The following is a 17,438-nucleotide window of genomic DNA, read 5'->3' as shown; positions in this document are numbered from 1 at the left end:
CAGCAATTATTCGCAAAGATCTACCGCTCATTAAGTCGTCATCTTTATGCCTCCCTGATGTTGAAAACTTGGTAATCAGCCTGCCAACTGAAGCGGGGGCTCTGACCCTTATCGTCTTATACCGCCCTCCCACCCTGATGCCATTATTTCCTGTCACTTTTTGTGAGCAGCTTGCTGCCCTCATGACTTCCTCAGCTCGCGTTGCCATATATGGCGACTTTAACTACTGGTTCAACCATGCTGCCGCTGGTCCCCACGCCACCGAATTGTTTGAGGCACTTTCTAGCCTCAATCTGACGCAGCATGTCATCTCCCCCACTCACACCGGGGGTAACATCTTGGACCACATATGGACACAAGGTATCTCACTTCTCGGTCCGACTGTCTCCCCCTGTGTCTGGTCAGATCACTCACTGATCGAGTCATCCATCCTCATAAAGGGCCTGGTCAGGCCCCCCTCCCGGCCTGGAGGGTCCGCCCGGAACTGAAAAACTCTGGACTCGCCCGCTTTTCTCTCCCTACTTGCTAAAACCCAGCCTTCACTCCCCGAGTCCTTGGACATCAACACCATGGACGCTAACATCTCACACTGGTTAACAACGGCCAGTGACACTTTTGCTCCCCTTACCTGCTTCTCCCGCACCCATCTTAATAAATCCCACAAATGGTATAATTCTACCTTAAAGCAACAACATCTGGAGCTGTGCCAATTGGAGCGCAGATGGCGGCGCCATTACCTCGGCCCCGACAGGGAAGCCTATGTGTCTGCGCGCAAAGCCTACAAAGCTGCAATTATCACCACCAAAACTTCCTTCATCTCCAATAGGATCTTAACAGCTCCCAACAGATCCAAGGAGATATTTAAAGTCCTTGGCGAATTGACATCAGACTCCAGGACACTCCCGATCCCACCTCCTTCCTTGGAATCCTGCACTGCTTTAAACTCCTTTTTTACAGATAAAATCATTGCTATTAAGAATTCCATTCCCCACTCACTTCCGTCCGCCGTATCAGTTCCCCCCCCTGCTAATACACCTACCTTCTCTCAGTTTCCTGCGCTCGACCCGGAATCACTCGCCAGACTGTCCTCTCGCGTGAAATCTGGATCTCCCAAGGACTGCTGTCCTCCCTTCGTGCTCCGCGACATCTGTCATACCCTCCCGCACTGTATTCTTCCCTTGCTCAACTCCTCTCTCATTTCAGGCACAGTTCCCAGCTCATTTAAAGAGGCCACACTGGTGCCCCTCTTAAAAAAGCCCGGCGCCGATTCAGCAGTCCTGGCCAACTATCGCCCCATCTACCTTCTACCTTTCTTTTCCAAAATCCTCGAGGCTCATGTCACGACCTGCCTCTCACACTTTATCAAGGAATCCAACTACCTGGCACCCAACCAGGCCGGGTTCAGACCAGCCCACTCCACTGAGGCCGTGATCCTCGCTGTGCTGGATAATCTCAGGCGCAGCGAGGACAAAGGACATCCCCAGGCACTAGTTTTACTCGACCTATCAGCGGCTTTCGACACGGTGGACCATAACATCTTAATCCACCGTGTCGAATCCGCCGGAATCTGTGGGGCTGCTCTGTCTTGGATCAAATCCTTCCTCGAGGAGAGGTCCCAGGCAGTAAGCATGGGTCCCTTCTGTGCCACCAGTGTCCCCTCGTCCTGCGGAGTTCCTCAAGGATCATCTTTGTCTCCCCTCCTTTTTAATTTGTACCTCCAACCCCTCCTTCATTCCCTGGGTAAATGGGATATCACCGTGTTTAATTACGCGGATGATTTACAACTTATTTTTCCCCTCACTTCCCCTGACGCCGTCACTAATTTTCAGACTGCCATGACACACATCCAGCATTGGATGAACCAAAATCAGCTCAAGCTCAATCCAGGCAAGACTGAGCTCCTCCTTCCGGGGAGAAGTGCCCAGTTATGGGGCCCCCAGTACTGGCCGATTGAGCTTGGAACACCACCTTCTCCTGCTGGATGTGTTAAGAGCCTCGGAATTTTGATCGACTCCGGGCTCACCCTCAAGGCACAGGTGAGCGCAGTAACATCTTCCTGCATGTTTCAACTCTACAGGATCCGGAAAGTCGCTCACCTCCTTTCACCTGAAGCCTTGCTGCAAGTCCTAATAGCCCTGGTGATGTCCCGGCTGGACTTCTCGAACTCAATCTACCACGGTCTCCCTCAATCTCTGCTATCGAGGTTGCAGATCGTCCATAACCAGGCCGCCCGGCTGGTCTTCAAAATCCCCAAATGGCAGTCGGCCCAACCTTTATTACGCCATCTTCATTGGCTACCAGTGAACGAAAGAATTACGTTCAAGGTTCACTGCCTGATCTTTAAAGCTCTCACTGGCCCTGCCCCTGCTTTCCTCAAATCTCTCATTACTCCTTATTGCCCCCCCCGCACCTTGAGGTCTACTCATCTCTCGCTTCTTGCTGTCCCCCGTTTCAAACTCGCAAGATCGGGTGGCTGTAGCTTCTCCTGCTTGGCCCCTAGGCTGTGGAACTCCCTCCCCCTCGCACTTAAGTCATCTTGTTCCCTCCTTTCTTTCAGGAAATCCTTAAAAACAACACTCTTCCCTCATTAAATTCTTTGCTCCCCTGCTTCCTCCCTTTCTTTTCCAATCCAATCAGCGCCAGGAAACCTCTGGTGACAGTGCGCTTAAGAAATCCATAATAACATAACATAACATAACATCTAAACTAGGGCTGAAATACTAGCATTAAGTATAGCATTCTGCAGTCTGGTAGATGAGCTCTCAGATGTTAATCCAGGAGTGGGATTTAATTGCACTGTGTGTGACTTCTCTTTTGAAGCTGCTAAACCATGCAACCATATACCTGCCAAGGCCCACAGACCTGTGACACATGATGGGTCAGACAACTTCAATATACTAACACCAGGAGATTCCTTTTAGGTTGGCCTCCTAAACTGTCTCTCCTTACCTAGACATGCACTGGGATTTATTGTTTATGATCAAAATGTAGTTAAAAGACTGCTCGGCTGCTGACATTGCCGTGGCAATGCCCCAGACTTCTCTATCAAGCTCTTTGTCAGAGGTGATAAAAATGTGGGTGGAGTGGTTATTATACATCTTTCTGCCTAGTCTTGCACAGAATTATAACTAATCAACATGTATAATATTGAAGGCATGTCCTTCACCATCATTCTAGCCCCTTCATTTGCATTATTAGGTGTGTTTATCTATCACCCCCTGATGCCTTGGCTACCTCCCTTCAGCTTTTTTCTTCATACCAACTATTTGGTACCAGGTGATTTTAACCTCCATGTGGATGACCTGAACTATAAGCCCGCCCAGCAGTTTCTGTGTTCTTAGGAAGGTTTTAATCTAGAACAATTAATTTAGGTACCCACTTACAAAGTTGGACATATTCTTGACCTTATCCTAGCTAAACCCTTGACTGTCATGGCATAGCAAGTCCTGAAACCCACCTGATCAGATCACATTCTGATCCCTTTCAGTCTTATCTCCACGATGCCTTGTGACTTGCGAAGTCTAACTAAGAAGGTGTCCATACCTGAGCACAGAATATGAAACAATGTATTTATTAAGTCGCTTCAGTCCACTACCTGTAGTGAGACAGGGGACATAGAACAGGAGGAATAGCGATTTAATGGCTGGTTGGCAAAGGCTATTGACACCAATGCACCTTTGAAATCCCAGACCACTAAGAGTCTTAATCTCTTTGTGCCTTGCAAATGGTTAGAAAGGAAGTGGAGATCTAAATATGATAAAGGCGCAAAATCAATTTACATGGTTGCTCTTAACAAACGAAAAATAGCTGATGGAATACCACCAGTATGCCAGGCGCACTGCTGGAATTAAAGTATTAATCTGTCAACATACATAAAAACATGTTAAGTGAAAAACAAATGTATCCAAAAAAATTTGCAAATGATTCAATCGCAAAGGCGCGAAAGGATAAAGTTTTGCAGATATATTGAAAGCAAACTTGTTTAACCAAAGATAAAAATTGATTCCTATCATCAAAAAACATTCAATTGTGTAACAAAAGATCAGATGAATCAAACAGAAATACAGTCGAAATATCATGCCCAATGCATTTCGGGATGAAATCCCTTCTTCAGGAGAACTGTTAAACAATAAAAGAGAATCCATAATCAGACTTATGAACAAAATTCCAGATATAATAAACATTGTGACTGATCAAAGAGCAACGCCAGTGTGTCCAGGGGTGGTGCCAGAAATGTTGAGAAATATCAGTGCTAATACCTCAGATGTATCTTCTACCAGTCAATTGCAGAGAAGGTGAATGAAGACATGAAAAAAGGGGGAAGAACCACCGTGAGAAAAAAGAAGTGGATTGAAGGAATAAAGCGCAATAAAGCCAGTGTAAATGTTAAATTCGAATATACGCTATAAGAGAATAAAAGAGAATAAAAACTAAAAAGGAGCTAATAAGTTAGTTGCATGCTGTGATGAAAGACCAATTATCTCACTGACCACGTCCTCAAAAGCAACACTCACATGTAACCAATGTCTAAATGAGGATCCTCTTCCTACTTAAGATAACTGTAGTTGCTGCATGTGGAACAAAACACAGTGTCTAAACGTCAGAGGAATATACTGAACACCATATTAACCGTACCTGACTATGGGATGCACAAACTCACTTACTTAGAAGAAAACGGAACAACTCCAGCACTGTTCAAGCCGGAAAATCTGCTCTCTACTGCTGTGGTAAACGAAGAATTACTCAAGATGTAAAATGTTGCTGCGCTGCCCAAACACCTGTGTTATTAATTAATGCAAATCTTTTTACCTGAAAAATGTCGCCTATGCTGTGTGCTCAAAATCCCAAACAACGTAGAATGAAATGGCTGATAATTTGAACACGTTATGTTGCTACCTCTGGCATGGGAGTAAATTACTCCATGTACTATGTTTGCCAAAAAACAATTATTGCCTGTAAAGACAACAAAAAGAAACTGCCTTTAGCCCAACACGCCACGCAATTATTCGACAACCGAACCATCACGTGGGCCTTTACTGTCTCACAGAGGGGGAGCCGGGCAGAGTGGGGTGGTGAGACCAATAGATGGTGGAAGATGGCTTAAATGGGACCAGATATCCCCAGACACTTTCTATGAGTTAATAACTGTATCATGCACCAAAGAGTTGGCCTTGTACACCACACTGTCCACGGCCCGAGAGTGGTCATCAGTGCCTTTGACACTATTTCTGCAAAAATAACTGATTTTTTTTAAGTGCCCTGTGCCCACACACAGTTATCCTGAAACCTAGGTGGTTTGACTCTAATTGTTCCCGGGCAGCTATGAAGCTGAGGGAAGCTCTGAATAAGAGTCCAAGAGACCTGATTTTAGCTAGAATTTGTCGGAGGCAGTACAGCCTGGAGGGAGTTAATTGAGGCTAGCAGGTTAAGGGACAGTTCAAGGTTCTGGAGCATATTTAATAGCCCCTTTTTGAATAAGGAAGAAGGAAGTACGGTGGGTGCCCACACTAATGAAGAAGAGTGGGTGCTTCATTTTGAAGCTATGTTCCAGTGCCCCTCTGACCTACACTGTATCCCTGGCTGTGAGGTAGATACCTTCAACTTGGTAACATAGATGAGGTTAGAAAAGGCATTATTGGGCTGTCAGGCAACAAAGCACCGGGTCTGGATGATATCCTGCCAGATCTTTACAAATCAGATGCAACCTTTCGGGCACGGTCCTCAACGCAGCGATGAATGCCTCCGTAAAGACAGGTTGCCCTGAGTCATGGTCTATTTCTAAAATACTACCTATTTTTAAAAAGGGCGACTGAGACAGCACCCACTGCTACAAACCAATTTCACTGTTTGACTTGGTAGTATAGGTGGTAGGCCGAGTACTCCTGGAAAGGTTGTGTAGCTGGGCAGAAGAACATACTATCCTGTTCAGTGTAGGTTCCTCCCTGGGCGGTCCACTGTGGCTCAGCGCCTTAATTTACCTCTGATCTTGAATAAATATACAGTAGCCTGCCAAGGAACTATTTTCCTAGCCTTCATGGACCTCTCATCTGCATTTGATTGCTTGAATTGGGCTAAACTTTGGCAGGCCATGGTGGCTATGGGAGTAGATGGTACTATTGTCTGCTTTTTGGAAGACCTTCACCATATAACTAAGTTGCAGATTAGATTCTCACAAAATCTAATGGTTTCCCTTAAAGTTGCAATTATGAGAGGAGTACGTCAAGGATGTATTCTTGCCCCCTTTCTGTTTAACTTGTACATCAATGATTTGGATAAAGTTCTAATGAAGACAATGGTAGATTATCCACAGGTAGGCAGACGTAGTCCGCCCATTTTATTGTATGCAGATGACGTGGTACTTTTATCAAGGACCGCAAGGGGTTTACAAACATCGCTTTACCCCTTCTCCTCTTTTATGGCAAACTTATACATGTCAATAAACAATTCTAAATCCTATGTGATGCAGGTGGTACCTCACCCGAAAAAGCCTTTTCAATTTATGTTTGGATGGTGTTCAAGTTCCCCGACCTGATGTATTGTCATATCTGGGGGTCCTAATGGATGATCAAATGAAATGGCGCCCCTGAAGGAGTTACAAGTAGTAGCGTTTGCTAGGCGTGCCGAAAGTTACGTCGAACTTGGTGGCTCATGAGGAACTGGGGGTGCCTTATCTCTGTGATTGACTGGCTTTACACCCTTTACCATTTTGGCTAAAGATTTAGTTGAATTAGGTAACAACTTTGAATCGTTTACTCTTGAAAGAGTGTATGTCTCTTGATTATGCTCATTATATTCCCTTGCTCAGATATATTAAATGTAGTTTTGAAAGTTTGGGAAGAGTGGAACTCTTCACAAATCCAGAAGTGGTGACTAGGAGTGATTAGGGGTGGGTCAGAGAGTCCTTTGTGGACTAAGGAAAATGGAGAGGGAAGATCTGGAACTAAGGAAACCCAGTGTGCGTACATTATTAATCTTGAAAACAACACTGATTACCGAGCCATTTCTCTTTGGAATTTTTAGCACTTATGAATGTTTCTTAACTGACCAAGTTTCGATTGGACTTGTTTCACTTCTTATTGGCCTCCCCAAGGGGGAGTAGCAGAAGCCAGATTTTATCACCCTGTGGCTGTGACAGTGAGTCGCCACAGGATATGCTACATTTTTTTATATTTTGTCATTATTACGCAACCTCCCAGAAAACTTTTATCATCCCGGTCTTAAGAAGATTGAAATTTAAGCAGGTACCACCAGCTTTTATTCATCTACAATTGCTGTATGAAGATTCCATTGTTCCTAATTTTTTTTAATCTGCAGTAAAGCTTAGGGCTTGCCTTGATTAAAAGATTGTAGCTACAAGGGCATGCTTCCTTTATTTTAGCCACTCTTGTGACATATATAGTTTGGAGGAGGCTTTCAGGATTACATCTTGGACTTTATTTTATTTTTTATGAATTTGGATAAACTCACTTTATAGCTTATCTAATGCTTTGCACAATAATTTTTACGGCAGCAATGTTTCCAATTTGTTGATTTTATCTTCTTTTATCATGTAAGGTTTTGTGAATACTTTCGTGGCTTCATATGTCAAAACCAAATTAAGTTTGTTTGTTCTATTGTTTGCAACTTAATTCTCAAGATGAAAGTCGGGCTCTCCTCATGATCCCTGCCTCCGGCCATCCTCAAACTGGGTGCCCCGGTGATGAATCCCATCCTAAATAGAGCCCGTAGGGGGAAGCTTTATTCATGAATTATGGTGACTTCCGTTGACCTAATGTTGTGAACGTGCTGGCAAGGAAGTATTCTTTACTGAAAAGGAATGCAACTCTTCAGTCGGGCACTCACAAGTTTGCAAGCAACTTATCGTGCAAGGTGCATGTAATGCTCCCATTGCTAATTTAGCCTGTTTTTTTAATAAATCCCGGCCCAAACATTCTGCTGATTTTAACTGTCCTTTCAAATGGTGGTTATTTGAAGCTTAATGATCAAGACTGCTGTAGAATGCATGTGGGAATTCCCTTTATTTTATCGGCAACCCATCACTTGTTGTAATAATGTCCTGTTTCCCCCTATGCAATGAGTTGTTGAGAGACCGCTATGGCCTTCCATTCCAACTTTGAAGACAAACTTTAATAAGCTAAGCAGACTCAAAGCACTAATATTTCAAAAGAAGTTGCATTCACATCTGTCCACGAGACCTTTGAGTTACAGGTGGCCAGTACATCCAGCGAGATACAGGCACTGTTCAACACAAACCTCCCACTACATTTTGGCCAATTTAACACTGCTGGTATTGCACATTTCTTTAAAGTTATAGGCTCCAGCTTGGTCACTTCATTTCAAACTACATTCAGAGGAATACTGGCTTTTATCCATTCTAACTTTGCAGACGCCTGCTCCTATGGACATTGAACTGCTGATGAGTCTTTTATTGCCCCATTATCAAATTTTTCCCTTGGGTTTGAGGCTTCTCCATCATGCACCGTATGAGCCACTCCTGACATTATGGATTCCTCCGAAGCAACATAATTTGGTTCCCTTTTTCGAAACTGACATATTGATTTTTTTATATTTCTCCACATTTAAAAAATTACAATGCTTCGTGTACATGCTTTGAGTTTGGTTATCTTGTGATTGCAATCATTATTTTTTAGCTATTTGTCATGCTGTTGCCTTGACAAAAGGGAGGGTGTCTTGTGGTTCCTACATGGACATCGTTGTTTTCCCAATGTTAGCCTAACTATGCACATAGTAGGCTGCTTCTGCTTTGTACATGTTACCAAAGCATATGCTTGTTTCTGTGCCACATTGTATTTACACAGATGAGTAGCACATGCTTTTTGTCCTTTTTGGGGGGTTTAGTCTGCACAGTCTAGGCATGGTCAAACAACGCTGCTTTTTATTATTCTCTGTGGTCGGACACTGGCACCTAGACATAATTAGGGACACCCAGCTGCTGTTTTTGGAAACACATGTTTTGTCATATAACCCAGGACATGTATGAAACAAACTGAGAGCGGAGACGGTTAGATAGCACAAAGGTCCTCAGACAAAAGAGCTGCATCTGCTGGGATGTAGATCAACTATCTATAATTGCTAAGGTAGGGGTTCACTGCTAAGCCGAAAGATTTATAATTATTTAGCTTATGTTGTGAGGGTATTGTGACTGGACTCTTTACTGTACACGGTCTAATTGTTGTCATAATGACATTACTGAACTGTATTTATTTGCTAGTTGTGGCACAACTAATGCAAAGTAGAACACACTAGTTTAAATAAGCATTATAATCTTTTTGTATCTTTTCTATTTATTGTTAAGAAGTATGAGTGAGAAAGTGAAAGGGGGTGACCTGCTACTGCGATCCCTGAGAGGGTCAGGAGTGGTGTGTTTGGGGTGCCAAATCACTTGTCTCTCTGGAGGTTAGGATGGCAAGTGAATCACTATAAGCTAGTCGCATTCAGGCCCATAGATACGGATGGGGTATGGTGACTCAGTCCCTACATGTTGATATTCTATGGTCTCAAGCATAGTTCTGTTTTAGAGCAGAATCCCTGCAATAGTACCTGGGTGCACCAACTTGTATACAGTAATAAAACACCAGTTTCCATTGAAAGGTGATTTTTCTTCCAGTGATCTCTCATAAAGCCAACAGGAAAGCCACTGTGATTGTGTTGTTAAGTAATAATGTTCAAAATGAGGCAAGTTGCATGAGGGCAACAGGGTGGGATGGCTTCTATTATCTTATAAAGGCATCATATATTTTGGGAAGTGTTCCTCTCAGTTATATAACCAGATGGATCCATATACAGCAGATGGGGAGCGCTTGTTGTATAATATCATGAAGAACTTTACTAAGGATCTTATAATTAGAATTTTGGACAAATATGTGGTAGTATCAGGCTTGGTCATGCAGGTCTTTCCTGGGCTTTAACATCGTGACTACTGATGTCTCATGAATTGTTGAAGGCAGCTTCCCTTCACTTATCTGCACCTGATATAGTTGGGCTAGTTTAGAGCAAGTATATTTGCATATGTGTTGTTGGAATCAGTAAGGAGCCTGTTGGTTCCAAGAGTTTAATCAAGGGTAAGGTCAGTTATGGCTTGTTTCACGTCTTGAACCTTTCTGGGGGAATCAATCTCATTCCAGAGCATTTTAGGAACTTTATGTAGGGTCAGGCCTTCTAGGGAGGTTGACTTGTCCGAGCAGGAGCTATATGGGCTAGGGCCATAGAGAGCGGTATGGTAATTGTAAAATGTATTATCAATAGCCGGCTGGGTATATTCTGAAGTTCCACTTGGACCATGAAGGAAAGCAATGGATTTTAACATGTTTTCTTTATTAACTATCCAAGACAATAGTGTTCCTGTTTTATCTCCCTCCAAATGGGTCTATGTTGTATAAGCTGTATAATCTAAGCATCTCAATATCTCCATTAGTGTAGCTTCTTTCTCTCATAACACACGTGAGTCATACAGTGCAACATTTTCAAATAATTTTCCCTCTGGCAATGTCTGAACTGGGGTGGCAGAGTGGGCTAAAGAACGGTGATGGATCAAACCCAGATCTTTTGACTGGGTGTGAGTGTTTGATTGGTTCAGATGCTCTGTCCATCACCACCCTCTTTTGTACCGCTTTTGCCGCCATAAGTGTGGCAGGGTATGCTCAGACGTGAGTCCCTTGCTCACTTTGCCACTGGATTCAAGCAAGCCGGGCTGAAGACGGCTGTAATGCCAGAAACCGCTCCTCGGAAGCTTGTTTCCGGTCCAGGGAAGGCATGGCTTGGCAGTTCGGGCTGGACTGTTCCCATGAGGCACAAGGTCAGACTGATTTGCATATAGCCATGTCTGAACTGGGGTGGCAGAGTGGGCTGAAGAACTGTGATGGATCAAACCCAGATCTTTTGACTGGGTGTGAGTGTTCGATTGGTTCAGATGCTCTGTCCATCACCACCCCCTTTTGTACCTCCAGTAGCAGTGCAGCACAGCACCATCGAGGTGAGCCCACCCCCTGCTCAGACCACACAGCAGGAAGCACCCACCACCACGTTTGGCTCCCAGCACCTCACCGAAGAACACATGGCGTTCTAACGCTGTGTGTTAGACCGCAGAAGGAGCTGGCTAAACTGATGAGTGGGATTCCGTACTACCTGTGACACACAGAAATGGCATTTCGAATATGTGACACCCTAAACAGAGGTGACACACCTACCAGAGTGATGTGCCTGTGCAGAGGAGTGACATGCACTCAGGGAATGAGTGTTGCAATTAATGTATTTGCACATGCTGTGCCTGTGATCATTTTGTACTGTGACATGATTGCTAAGGACTGTCACAATGTGACGTGCTCATGTGAAGAAATTATCAATGATGGTGTTCCTACGGGCTATTCCTGCTGCAGCTGCAATGGGGTGTGGTCCACATGCCTCATTTTCCTCATCATCGTCCGGTGCATCTGGAACTTGTATCCATGGGGCATTGGTGTGTACACATTTGTTGTGCAAAACACAATATGCAACAATCATCTTGCAAACGATGTCTGGGCTGTACAGAAGCCTTCCACCTGTGATGTACAGGCACCTGACTGAGTCATCATCCATGGGCAGAGTGCATATCCTTTTATTGGCAATTTACTACACATCAAGTAGAGTAGTTCACAAACATGACCGTATGCAGTTACTAACCAAGAAGCTGTAACATGGAGTAATGCGGTACATAGTAAAAAGACATATAAACACAGGTGTGTCCATCACATCTCCATACAGTTCCATGGCATGTCATATTTTGGGAGGAGGGGTACATACATTTCCACGAAATTCGTTCAATTTCCCCCACACTTGTGTCCATTTTCGGGGGCATCCCCTCTGAACAAAAACTGCTTTTTCTGCCACCATGGTGCTATCAAGATCGCGACACCACTGCTGGTGGGAGGGTGTAATTTGGGCTCCCCAGTGTTTTGCAATGTTTCTTTTGGCCAAGGTGATGCTGAGTGTTGCCCAGTCCTGTGCTGCATGATTTAGATCAGTGGCTCCCACACATTAAGTAAGCAGATCCAAGGTTCGGGGCGGGGGGGGACCTCGAACCCACACACCTGGGTGATTGTCGTCATAACCGCCCTCCAGTATTGCGCAATGTGGGGACAGTCCCATATTGTGTGATAGAAAGAACCGGTAAGCCCACAACCCCTCAGGCAAAGTGACGTGTCCGCCCTTACTATTTTATGCAGTAGCGACCGCATGTAATATGTTCTGTGTAATATTTTGAGTTGCACTAGTTTTAATCTGGAAGGGGTCACCACCTCACGCGGGGATGCTAGCGCCTCCGGCCACTCCTGTTCGTCTAGCTCCCCAACCTCTGCCTGCCATCTCTCTTTTAGTGTTTGTGTGGGATCTTTCTGATTATTGATCAGCTTTCGATATGTGAAAGAGATTGCCTTTTTGGATAGTGCGTCTGTAAGTAAATGGTCCTCGAGTGGGGAGGACTCTGGCAGATCTGTTCCTGGGGGCATGGTCTTCGTAGGGGCATGTCTGATTTGGGTATACTGAAATTGTTCCCCTCCCACCATCTGATACATAGCCCGCAGTTGTGCAAAAAGAGTGTGTTAGATTTGGGGGCCTCTAGTTGGCACAGGTAGGTACTTGTGACAAATAGGGACCCTTGTCACTGGTCAGGTTAAGGGATCACACTCCTAAAATAACCCCAGCTCACCCCCTTGGTAGCTTGGCACAAGCAGACAGGCTTATCCCAGAGGCAGTGTGTAAAGCATTTGTGACCACATACAGTAACCCAGTGACAACACTATTGATGGACACCACACAAGGTTTTATATCAAAAATAAGTATACTTTATATAGATTTACCACAAGACCATAAATGACAAAAATACACAATACTGTTACTATAAGATGGTATATTTAGCTTAGTTTAGTTCAGTTCTTAAGATGCAACACTTTGAGTGAATGTACCTTACGATGCGTTGCGCTTCCATGACAAGCAATGTCGCAGCGAGGGAAATGCGGCAAAGTTCAGGTGCAAAGAAATAAAGATGTGACGATCTTCCAGATGCGGCACGCTTCTCCGGGGATGCGAGAAGTTCCCGGTTCAATGCGTGGACTGCAGCGGCGACACCCTAGTTCAGAAGTGCGACAGTAACAACTTCAGATGCGACACTCTTCTCCCACGATGCGTGAAGCATCCGCACAATGCGACAACTACAGTGGCGACATCCTTGTTCAGAAATGCGACGGCAACAGCTCCGACGGCGGCGCGCTTCTCTGGGATGCGAGGCGCTTTCATAGATGCGGTGCAATGCGACAGTTTCAGCGGCAACACCCTTTTTCAGAAGTGCGACTGCAGCAACAGCGACACGCTCCGATCTCATTGCGAGACTCTTCTCTCAATCGGGGGCACTTGCACTGTGTCACTGGACAGCAGTGGACAGTGCCCAAAGCATCTAACACCAGCAAAAATACATAAGGCAACAGTAAAAATGGGAGGGAGACCCATGCCAATGGTGCCAGGTCCAACAGAGTGCATATCCTTGATCACCTGTGGCAGTGCAGAGAGACATGAGTCAATAGTTGGTTCTACATAATGTGTTGGCAGGCTTACTAGTTCATTGGTGTGTGATATGTGTGACATTGTGATTCCCGTGTCAAATGTACTGCTTGTAGCAAATGAGCAGCATCAATGTGTATTACATAGCCTCACTGCTGCTCCTACCTCCTCCGAGCCTATTTACAAGTGCGAGCAGCGCTGTTGCATCACTTGCACTCCTACGGCACACCATTTTCCTGCCTCTCTGTGCATGTCCACAAGCCTGACAACAACACTGTTATGTTGTGCATTGAAGGTGGGAGGCCAGGTGTGTGTAAGCCTATGGTAAGGATAGGGCGGACACGGATGTCGAGTTCATGGTTGGCTGAACTCGCAATGCGGTTGAGTGTAGACCTTTGGCTTATGCTGCGGTAATAGCGACATACACAACAGTTGGCATGTATGATCCCGGAACCCGAGTGGGCTTGCGCTCCTTCATTTACCTCTTTGGATGAGGCCGCACTCCCGGGGCATGCTACATTGCAACATTGTCCATTGCAGGACGGGTGGCACTGACACACGCATTAGTTACTTCCTTGGCAAGGCCAAAACCACGCCCAGAGCGTCAGGTTGAAGAACCATACCCCTGCACTGGACTGTCGTCCGAAGTCCACTCTGCTTACACTTACAGGGGGGTACAACACAGCCACATGTCCCAGGTCCACCCCACTGCCTGAGGTGACATGGTTGCGTCCGCGGTACACAGCACAATATAATGTGGTAGGGCCCGGGGCCCTCATGCATACACAAAGACCACACGGACACACAGATAGTTTATGGAACTGGCTACGGGCTGTGCAACCAGCCCCTTTTATTCCCAGGGTCACAAGGGTGGGTGGGATGGGTGTGGGGTGAATGTAAGCCAGCCCTCAGGGAGTAGTTGGTGCTGGCAACAAATACAACAGTGATCAGACAATCAGAAGTTGAAAGTTCAAACAGCAAGGGTCCATGACTTGACCTGCACAGAGTTAGCGGCCTTGGATGCACTGCTGCCAGCAGAGGCACACCGCCACGGGACGGTGACTTGCGGTGCACTGAGGTAGAGCCACGCAAGCTGAGCGGGTCCTCGTTGATGTCCAAGGAGAATGACACAGAGTGTTTCGGTGGACAGTAGAAGGTGTTCTTCCAGGGCATGATGCAGAGGGCAGAACCAAGCAGAAACATGCAATATAGATGAGATGAATGCTACAGACCCAGTCTTAACACCAAGTCAGCTACATGATGATGAAGACAAACCCCAGGCCATGTACTCAGACGCCACCAAAGTTCAACCAGAGAGTGTCCATGGATTTTGGGGCACACAGTTAGTGGCACCAGAGCTAAAAGGGGATGCAGTCTGCGATGAGGCCTGTACAATGATATCAAATCTGCCATAAATAAATCAAGGCTCAGTTCCAAATGTGTGACCTACTCGACCGCAGTGTAGGCCGAAGGCAGTAGTAAGAAAGGGCAGACAGCCACATGTCGTTTGGCATGTGATGCACAGAGTTAGTGGCACCAGAGCAGTTGTTGGTAGTGTTCAATCACCTGCGTAACGATAATCCTTTTTTCCTCCGGATTGAACCGAGTCTTCCTCTTCCTCTTACTCCTCTCTTTGCGTACAATGATACGAACTCTTTGACACACGCCGGTGTCTGCAGGTGAGCAGTGAGGCCTGGGTGTGCAGGGGCGGGCAAAATGGGTCTGGGGACCAGCGGACTGGGGTGCAGTAGGCGCACAGGAGCACAGGCAAAACCGCTCATGGCGTCAGCCTCATGGCGGGGTGAGATGCGCTGCCCTGGCAGACATAGTGACCATTCCGGAAGAGAACACGCCCAGAGCTATGTGCTTTTTATTCACACCCCTATGCTAGCCTGGAGTACGCCGGAGTCCAACAAGTGCAGCACAGCCATCAGCTTTTTCCTCGGAGGGATGTTGGTTGTCTGCTGTGTTGGTACTGTCAGCCTGTGGGCAATGATGTTCAGGATGTGGAGGATTGTTGTCCTTTTGAGCCTGTAGTGGGCAATGACATCCTCTGGTGTTAAGTCGGTGAGGCTGATGCGTGTTCTGAAGGTCCGCTGCATTGGTCTGAGCTGCCTCTGTGGTAGTCCGGGGGGGGCAGGGAGGGTCCGGGGGTGGCAGGCCTGGAGGTGGTGGCAGTGGGTGTTGTGGCCTCTTGGGGCTCCGAGATGCATGATCAGTATCTCCATGACATCTGTTCTTCAGGTGTGGCTCAGGGCTGGGCTCCCTTTTATGGTGCAGGTTGTCTTCCGACTGTACACCAGGTAAGAGCAGGTGTTAAATTCCTGCTGCTGGCGCACCTTATGGTCTGTTTTGGGATCTTATCATCGATCTGGCTGGTCGCTGGGAATGTTACGAAGTGGTGTTGTTGCGGCTTTTTGCATGGAACCCCTACTCTGCATCTCATTAGTGATAGTTGCCGGTGTCATCTATGGTGATGTTTTTTGCGGTTGCTATCGCAGGGAAACTGGTGATATCGGATGTTAGCACCAGCTTGTGAATGGAATGATAAATTTATCGTGACTTTGGACGCGATGAAGTGCAGCTAACTCGACGATAAGTCCTTGAGAATATGCCCCAAAGAGTCAAGATCCCATCAAAAGTGAAGTAAGGAGGCACAAGAGGAATGAGCATTCATGGTTATATCATAGAAATCATGCTGGTGGAGAGCACTGTTTAAATTATAATTTTATGTCCTCAGATGAAGTGTTTGGTTGCAAATTCTACGATATTAGCAATGTTGATACATCACATGTTTTAGTTTAAAGTCAAGACATTAAGGGCATGATTATGAGTTTTGCAGTTTGACCGCCCGAGAACCGCGTCCACCCCGCCAGTAGACCACAGTGCTTGTGGTCTTTAGACTGCTGTATTATGAGTTGACCACAGTGTCGGTGGTGTGGATGCAGGGAGCTTGCAGTGGTGGTGATTTTTTTTTCTGAAATACTCCTCCTGGACACCCCTCCCGTGAGAGGGGAGTCCAGGCAGGAGAGGCAAGTCTGAAGCTGCTCAGCTATCGGAAACTGGAAAGCATCACAGCCTTAAAGGAAAGCCCTCATCCACCAAGGTCATCCTCCCTGTTTGAGGTTGGCTGTCCACTGGAGCCAGAGGACCCTGCAAGAAGATCTCCAAAGTTGACTCCACCACTGCTCCTGATACACCTCTATTTGAACTTTGTAAATAGACTCTAACACCGCTAGACCAGGTCGGTCTGAACTTCATCGCTGAGGTGGACCAAAGTTTCCTGACCGTGTGGTCCAGAGCTCCAGCACCCCCCAGCAGATGGCCTGAAGAGACTCATTGGTGCTGTGTATTGTTGTTTGTTTTTTCTTCATAGGTTGGACTTTTCGTTTGTTTCTTTTATATTAAAGTTTGGGAAGGATTTAGTGTCCCGCTGGACACGTTCTAGTGTTCTGCCTGTTTGCACCCCACACCATATACCCACCCATCACAGGTGTCACCGGTCAGGTGACCCTGCAAATAAATGGGGCCAGGCGCACGTGCCCTCAGCCAGTTCCTGTGTACCACTACTGTCTCTGTGTGGTAATTTCTGCAGCATGAGGGCCTAGTGGCCCAAGACACCACATCGGCCAAGCCAGGAGGCATGGGCGCAGCCGTCGGCAATCACAGCATGCAGAGCTGGCATGAGCGCCGAGTAGCTGCCTGACTTCCCAACACCCAGCCGAGGTCCTCCCGGCGTGTCTAGCCACAGCCCTGATGAGATGTACAGGCCCCGTCTTAGTCGTCCTACAGCTGCTCCCAGGTGTGAGAGCTGCGGCTGTCATCTTGTATGAGAGTCGGCTCCTGGTCATCTTCAATAAAACAGACAAGGAGCATTCCCCACAGCT

General features: G+C 46.3%; 1 protein-coding gene across 2 annotated transcripts in view; it reads right to left on the bottom strand.

Annotated features, from left to right (window-relative positions):
• The window catches only part of LOC144769598 (sodium- and chloride-dependent GABA transporter 2-like), a 762,140-nt gene that overhangs the window by 582,969 nt on the left and 161,733 nt on the right, over window positions 1-17,438 (bottom strand). The window lies entirely within an intron of this gene.

The sequence above is a fragment of the Lissotriton helveticus genome, chromosome 1_1 (genome assembly GCF_964261635.1).
Source record: "Lissotriton helveticus chromosome 1_1, aLisHel1.1, whole genome shotgun sequence".
NCBI lineage: Eukaryota > Metazoa > Chordata > Amphibia > Caudata > Salamandridae > Lissotriton > Lissotriton helveticus.
Note: the sequence above shows the minus strand (reverse complement) of the source record. Positions and strands in the feature narration are given on the sequence as shown.